The sequence below is a fragment of the Mus caroli genome, unplaced genomic scaffold (assembly GCF_978045245.1).
Source record: "Mus caroli unplaced genomic scaffold, Mus_caroli_1 scaffold_19, whole genome shotgun sequence".
In the NCBI taxonomy this organism is placed as follows: domain Eukaryota; kingdom Metazoa; phylum Chordata; class Mammalia; order Rodentia; family Muridae; genus Mus; species Mus caroli.
Window position 1 is genome coordinate 79141811 of NW_028227274.1, and position 7746 is coordinate 79149556.

The 7746-nt window shown below is 48.7% G+C and overlaps 1 pseudogene; it reads right to left on the reverse strand.

Moving 5' to 3' along the window:
* Nucleotides 1-6303: 6303 nt before the first annotated feature.
* On the reverse strand, nt 6304-7114 carry LOC110285170 (small ribosomal subunit protein eS8-like; annotated as a pseudogene).
* Nucleotides 7115-7746: the final 632 nt, after the last annotated feature.

The following is a 7746-nucleotide window of genomic DNA, read 5'->3' on the forward strand; positions in this document are numbered from 1 at the left end:
TGACATTTCCCTTATGGTATGGTTATTTCTCCAGCTCCTTCACACAAAATAGGTATTCAGCTATTAGGGCTTTTGTTTTCTCTCTTCCCCGCTCCCTTGCCATCGCTTCCCTTTCCCTTGGTTCCTTCCCCCACCCCCAACTTTTGTTTTAGGTCCTTTGGGTTAAATTCAGCATGATTTTGCGTCTTTAATGCTGTGACAAGTGACCACTAATTGGTTCTCACTAGAGCAAAGTTATTACCATACTAATATTATTATTGGTAAGAAGAGGTAATTGATAACACCACCTGCCACTCTGGGGCAATCACAATGATAAATGTTTCCATCAACAGGAAATCTGTGCTTGGTGCACCACGGCTCAACACAAACCGCGTGTCAAGTGCCAATTATAGAGATGTTGCTTTCCTATTACAGGGTGTGTGTGTGTGTGGGGGGGGTGTTCTAGAAAACATGTAGTCAAAAATTTTACTTGTGGGGGATTTCTGGGGGGAGGGGATGTTTTATCTGAGCTTCTGCTCTTCCACTTGAAGTTAACTAGTTAAATCCGTGCATAGCCCTGCCCACACCAGATTCTGCTCAGCCCCTGCTCTGATCACTTTTTTGCATTCAAAGCCATTGAAATAAATGCGCCCAGATACTTTTAATAGGAGGGAGCCATGTGCTTCATATTTAAATCTGCTTTGCTCCCTGTGCTGTGGAGCCTTGCTGCATATTCACTACAGCTTCACTTTAGGCACCACGGTGAAGCAGTCCATGGCTTTTTACACAACAGACACACACACACACACACACACACACACACACACACACACCCCAGTCATCATCTGCATGCCTGGGGCTACAAATGTTGTGCAAGTCCTCCCCTGATCACCAAACTTTGAATCTGGGCTGCATATGACTGGTCATCGGTGCTTTAGCATGTATGATTATATAAATAATGCCAGGGCTGAAAATTTTGACTCCCCTGCCTATGGGGAGGCTCAAGTGATTATTATTAGCTTGCATTAATAGATGCAGGCCTCAAAAGGCGAAATCAGCTATTGATAATTGCAAGAAGTATAAGGCAGCTACTGTATCGATCGGCTGGCCCCTTATTCCCCTGGTATGGGAGAGATAAGAAGACTCACTCTTTAGTGCAATATAATTTCTTTTGACCTATCTGCTTGCTACAGACTTATGATGAATAGCCGGAGTGGCTAAAGTCCTTTATCACGAAAGTTACCCCTTGATATAATATTGATTCTTTATAACTAGCTCCAAACACAAAAATCAAACTGTCCTCTTGACCATCATCATCATCAATATCATCACAAAGCCTTCGGAATAAAGATCAGCTGCAGCCCGAAAACGCTTTCTGTAATCTCCCTGGCTAATCTTTATTTGCTGATGATGAAAAGGGAAAAAAAAAAGTGTGTGTGTGTGTGTGTGTGTGTGTGTGTGTGTGTGTGTGTTTGGAATGTCATTTGGATGAATACTCTCACACAACCTAGGTCAAGGGAGGCCTGTTTCTTCCCGGGAGTGCTACATGGCAGGCTGATGTGCTAAGCCTGGCCTTGGAGCTGTCCCCTGGAGCCCTGGGTCTAAGGAGACCAAAGGGGCTCAAGGGCTCCCTGCTAGCTGCCTTGCATTGGAGACTGGACTGGCCCAAAGCCTCCTGCTCATTGGGAAAACGTTCTCTTCCTGGGTGCTCTGACCAGCTCGAAGCCCTGGCGCCCGAGAGATGATGGGACTCGCCGGGTGGGCTGGCCAGCACCGAGGGGCCCTTCAGCCCAGAGGCGACATCAAAGGCTGCCCCAGCAATTCGTGTGCATTTCCCTCAATTAAGGGCATTTCCTGTCCTCTCTGCTTCTGCGTTCGCCCCGCCCCCGCCCTACCCCTTTACTCCCCCCCCCCCCGCCTCCCACGGCACCAGCCTGTTCTACCGGCACTCCGGGGGACCAGAGATTTGTAGTTGATTTCCCCCAGGAGCGTGCATGAGGACGCATGTACGCGCGTGGGAGCAGGAGCAGGCTCATCGAAGGTCTATCGAGGCCGGCCGGATTTTCGGGCACATTAAGTGGAGGGAGGACAGGGTGAATGCCAAGGGAATGTATTCCTGCCTCCTGGACCTTTCTGGGCCCCAGAGCCCAACCTTAAGAGGCTTCACTTCTGGCCTTGCCAGTGGCGATCTTTATGGACCCCAAGTGCAAGATTCTCAAGAGGCCCCTCCATTTAACACATCACTGGCTTTGATCCCTTCCCACATGCATTTCTGTAACCTTCAGATGTCAAGAGCCAAAACTCTGTGGGGGTTGGGGACAGATGAAATGGGTGTAAGAATGTTGGGCTGCTAGAACCAAGGCCACCCCCTGCAGTTTCCTAATTAGCAGGAGCTGGGGCAGCACTGGGGGGTGGGGGGGTGGGGGAGGTCCCTCTGCAGTCTGTACTGCACCAGGCTGGGAGGACTGTCTTACACTCTATCGCCTCGGTGGAGGACCCTGGGCGGGGACCCTGGGAGCAAGGACTCTAATTTCTAACACTGCCATGTGGGTGGTGGAGGTAGGAGGTTTTAGTGCTCAGACTCGTTGTCAGGATCACGTACCTCTTGAGGCAAGAATCACCTCTTCTCCAGCTCTGGGTCTCAGTTCTTTAGAGGTTGCCGGGTCCTGAAGGATTCCACCACGTGGGGGCCAATTGGTCTATTGATGCTGGAACACAGCTTGTAGTGAAACACACCGTCAAGAGCTTGGCGATTACACAGAGCTGATCTAAGGCTCTTTGGAGACCCCAGTCTCCAAATATTCCCGTCAGTAAGGAATATGTTAGGATTCACGCAGGAAACAGAGCACCACTCTTCATAACAGGCTCAAACAAGTTTTACCAGGCAAGAACAGTTACTGTGGAGTAACTCTTGATGGTTCTTGGCCTTCTCATTGTCCCAGATGTCATTTGTTTTGGTGACAAGCTCCAAGTTCAGAGATGCAATTCTGCAGAAGGGAGAGGTAGGTGTTTATTCTAAGGCCAGGACTACCTCCTTACAAGACAGCCAGGTCTGGGTGGGGCTCCTGGTGACCTAATGCTGGCTTCTGAGGGAAACAGCCCTGTGGTGGGCCAGGCAGGGGCAGCGGGGTTAAGACTGTCCGGTTAGTTAGAATCTGCTTAGTCTATAGGAACAAGACATGACATTAAGGTAGAGTCTCTGTTAAGACCTGGGCAAAATGAGTTGGACCTGATTATTAAAGTGGATCAAGGGATTTCTCTCCAAGCAGAGGAACCAGGTTTAGGGAAAAACCCAAGCAAAACAGCTAAAGCACCAGAGGTTAACAGGATGCCCACCAGCACCTTTCTAGGTCTTCATGTCCTTTGGCGTGCTGGCACGGCAGAGAAGCCTGGCTAAGTGCATTCTGTGTCCAAAGCTCAGATGCTTAATGCATCAGGACTTTTCTGTTTAAAATAAAATGTAAAGACGGGAGGCAGCTTGGTGACAGAACACTTGCTTTGTGTGTGTGGGTCCCCAGCATCTATCCCAGCTCCCTCCACAGAAAAGGGAGGACTGTAAGCCTGCCATTCTGTATGGGGGAATGAAGATCAGTCACAAGAAAGGACAATTTAAGTGGCCATTTCAGCAACACACTAGAACATCCACCAGCATTGTAAACTTCAGAAAGCCGTGCTCTCCACACTGCAGAGTTTAATCACGCATCTTCAGGAGCAAGGAGGTCTCCAGTGTCCTTCAGCGGGCCACTGAAAGGTTGTAGTTTTGTTTTATTATAGATGTCTTACCAAGAAAGGACAACTCTATTCTTCAGCTCGGTGGCCCTGTGTTATTAGCATGTGGCCTTCTCTTGAGGAGTTGCAGCCTCTGTAGGCTGAATGTGAGGAAGGAAGGGGTCAAGAGAGTACTCTTGCCACTGCGGACAAGCAGGGGCCCTTTATTTACCCATCAGAGCTTCATGACAAAGTAAAGAAAGCCCATCCGAGAAGGGTGGCCGTTATGGGAGTCTGAGTGTGGAAGGCTAGAGAGAAGAGAGAAGGGCTCAGCAGCTGAGGCTCAGAATAGCTGGCAGGGCTCTGGAGGAGAGAGTGAGGGTCTGGGACAGTGGCTCCGGGGTCCCTAAGCCAGGACTCCTTGCAGAGAGTTCCCCTCTAGTGAAGCACAGAGCTGGAAGGTGTACGTCCTACAGATGACAAGAGCATCTCTCTGACTGCTCATTCTAGGCTGAAGTTCAGCCAACAGCCTTCAGTGTCTGCAGTGAGCGCCTCCCTAGCATGGGGATACCACCTACGGAGCAGTCTCCTTTGAGTTTGTTTGCTAAACCTAACAACTGAGGAAACCATTTCTGGCAAAGTTGAGACAAAGTAGTCTTCCTTTCCCACACATTCAGAGGATTGGCCGCCCAACCCCCAGCCCCCATCTCTCGCTGCCGCCATCTTCCCCAGTTGGGTCTCCTTTGCAGTTCTTATGTACCGGTACTGGAACATATGCTCGGTCTTCTGGTGCAGACTTCAGAACCAGGAGGAGGTTCCAGAAAGACCTCCTTGGCCATCACCACGTGCAGGACTGAATGAATGCCTGACAATTCAAGACAATGGCTGTGTGAGCATACATGCACGTACAATGAGCATGTGATACTTAACATAGATCCTGGTTGGATTCCTCACTGCTGCCCCCTGCAGCTAACCTGGAGGCAGTGTTGGAAACTCCTCCTCTTCCCCTCTCCCCCGTCCCCCATGCTGCTGTTGCTGCTGCTGCTGCTGGTAGTGGTTGTGGTGGTGCGTGTAAACATTTCCTGCAGCTTAGTTTGTCCCATGCCAGGGCTTCTAGGTGCATTGTGTAACTTCTGCACTCTTTCTGCTTTGGTTACTCATCGTCTGACAAGGGCATTGGGGTAGATTCCGAGATATTAGTGACATGGTCAAAGTTTGTTAGTAAAGGAACCTGCACTGGTGGGAACAGGCAAGGAGAATATTCCCGCCTTTGTTGGTCTGTCTATCTTGACCAGGCTGTGTGCGGCGTTTCTGCACCCAGTTTTCCCTTTTGCTTCCTGTGCAATGGTGCCGTTACCTTCTTCAGTAGCGGCCATCCAGATGAACATGACGGCGTGGCTGTTACTTTTTGGACAACTGAGGCAGAGTGCATTTTCTTCTGTAGAAGGGTTTGCTCAAACACTCTCTTTTCTCACCACTACCATCCTGGCTTTGCTGAACCATCTGAGCCCATCGCTCTTGGGTGGCTACCTACCTCTTCTCTGTGGAACATCAGACCTACCTGAAACAGTCAGCTTTCACCCTTGGCCACATTTTTTTAATCTAGTGTTTCTTTTGTTCTTGTTGCTCCTTTTCATTATTTTCAAGAATTGTTTCTATATGTGTTTTGCTTTCATGTGTGCACAGGTACCACGTCCGTGCCTGGAACTGGAGTTATAGATGTTATGAGCAGCCACGTGGGTGACAGGAACCGAACCTGCGTCTTCCGGAGGAGCAGTGCATGCGTTTAACTGATAATCCAGTTCTCTAGCCTCTTGTCTTTTTCTTCTTTTGGGAAAGTGTTTTGTTACACACCCTAGAAACCCAGCTCTCCCTGCCTGTGCCTCCCAAATGCTGGGATTACAGAGGTGTGCCATGAAACCCGGCATGGATCTTTTAGTATTTTCTTTGAGGAAGCTTTTCACGATTATTCCTACTTCACTCTTGGGGTTCTTCTGTTCTTCCCTCTTGTTATTCTTGGGGATCATGAATGCAGTTAAAACTGAATTTCAAAAGGGAATTTTTCACATCTCAAAACTGTCATGAAATTGTTCTCAAAGTAAGCCTTAATACACACACACACACACACACACGCGCACACACACCTGCACTTGCCATCTTGATGGCTGTCTCAGCTCTGTCCATCTCTGTGTCCCTGCCTCATACGGTGGGTGTCTGATGCTGTCACGGGAAGTGAAGCCTCATGATACCACTTCTGCCTATCTGATCAATACTTTGATCAGAGTCTCCTTTGTTTCCTTAACTCTGGTTTTACTCTTCCTGCTCCAGAGTGTGCTGTTTTGAGGGAGTTATATTTTCCACTTTGGTGCTCGCAGGATATTTCAAGACCTCTGAGAAAGGAGAAAGTGAACCACTGAGTCATATTACGTGGATAGGTGGGCTGGCTGCAGGGGATATTATTATCTGCGCCTTCAGCTAGGTTTGGGATGCTTGCCTGAGTACTAGAACCGTGTGTGTGTGTGTGTGTGTGTGTGTGTGTAATATTATTTGTTTATTTATTTATTTATTTATTTATAGAACAGCAAACACCTTTATTACACATGCTATGAACGAGGCTTATTTGCCTTTCCAGGCTTTGATCTTCTGCAGATGGAACTCCAGTTCCTCGCCTTGGAGCACATAGCACATAGCTCTGCCACACTGGCCTGGTCCTGAGGCAATACAGGCAAGAAGCTTGCCCTGCTGGAACGGATCCTTCAGATGACTGCTGATTTTGGCATTCTTTTTCCTTTCGTCGTATTTCTTTTGAATTTTTTTTTTTTTTTTTTTTTTTTTTTTTTTGGTTTTTTCGAGGCAGGGTTTCTCTGTGTAGCCTTGGCTGTCCTGGAACTCACTTTGTAGACCAGGCTGGCCTCGAACTCAGAAATCCGCCTGCCTCTGCCTCCCGAGTGCTGGGATTAAAGGCGTGCGCCACCACGCCTGGCCTTGAATTTTTTTTGATCTTTTTTTTTTTTTTTTGTTTAAAATCAGCTTAGCCCCCTTCTTGCAGCCCAGGGGCAGTGCGTAGTGGGACTCGTACCACTGCCGGTACAGTGTGCTGTCAAGCACAATGCAGTTCTTCACCAGGGGCTTGGTGCAAACAAGCTCGTTGTTGGATGCATTGTAGACAACAACATCGATGATCCTTGTTTTGCGAGTACAACATGCAGAGCCCCAGGAAAATTTCCCCACATCCAGGCTCAGGGCAAGGTACTTCTTATTGCCTCTTCGAACTTGGACTGTGTGTATGAGGCGAGGGCCAATCTTAGTGTTGGCAGCAGGCCGTCCCAGCTCATACTTCGGCTTCTTGTGGTGGGGTTTTCTCCCCTCCCCACCCCCAACCCCCAGTCTTGTGGCGCTTGTGCCAGTTGTCCTGAGAGATGCCCATCACTCCGCGCTGACTGGAAAGAGGACGCTCAAAGCTTCACAGTCTGGTTTCTAAAACTCAGCCCCACCTTCTTGCTATTTATTGTTTGGCTTGCTTGCTTTGTACTCAATTGCAACCCATGGTCTTTTGCAAGACCTACAGGCTTTCAGTTTCTTGGTGTCAAATCAGAGAAGAGGAAAAGATGGCACAAAAGTGAATTCTATGGGGCTCTGTAATGTAGCAGAGCCACAGTGAGCTCTGGTGCAACCTTGCCTTGTGTTGGCTCAGTGGTCGGTTACAGAAGGTCTCACAAGATGAGAGACTGGTCAGAGGGACAGGTGCTCAGCATGGGACTAAGAGTCTGGATGTATCCTGTTGAGCATTTCCTCAGCTAATTCTCCCTGGTGACTGAGTACGTCCCAGAGGAACCATGCCCAGAAGTTAGGGGCACCTGGGTAACATTACAGTCTATCAATTCCTCACATATTTCCCTGAAGTCCATGTGGATCTTTGCATGCTTTGAGGTTTTTGCAAACATGAAAATGGCCACCCACATCTGTCAGGTACATCTGAGTTTTCAGACATTACTGGGAAACAGCAGTGCACTGTGGGAAATCTCCATGCCCAGTGCATGATGGGACACCTCCACACTG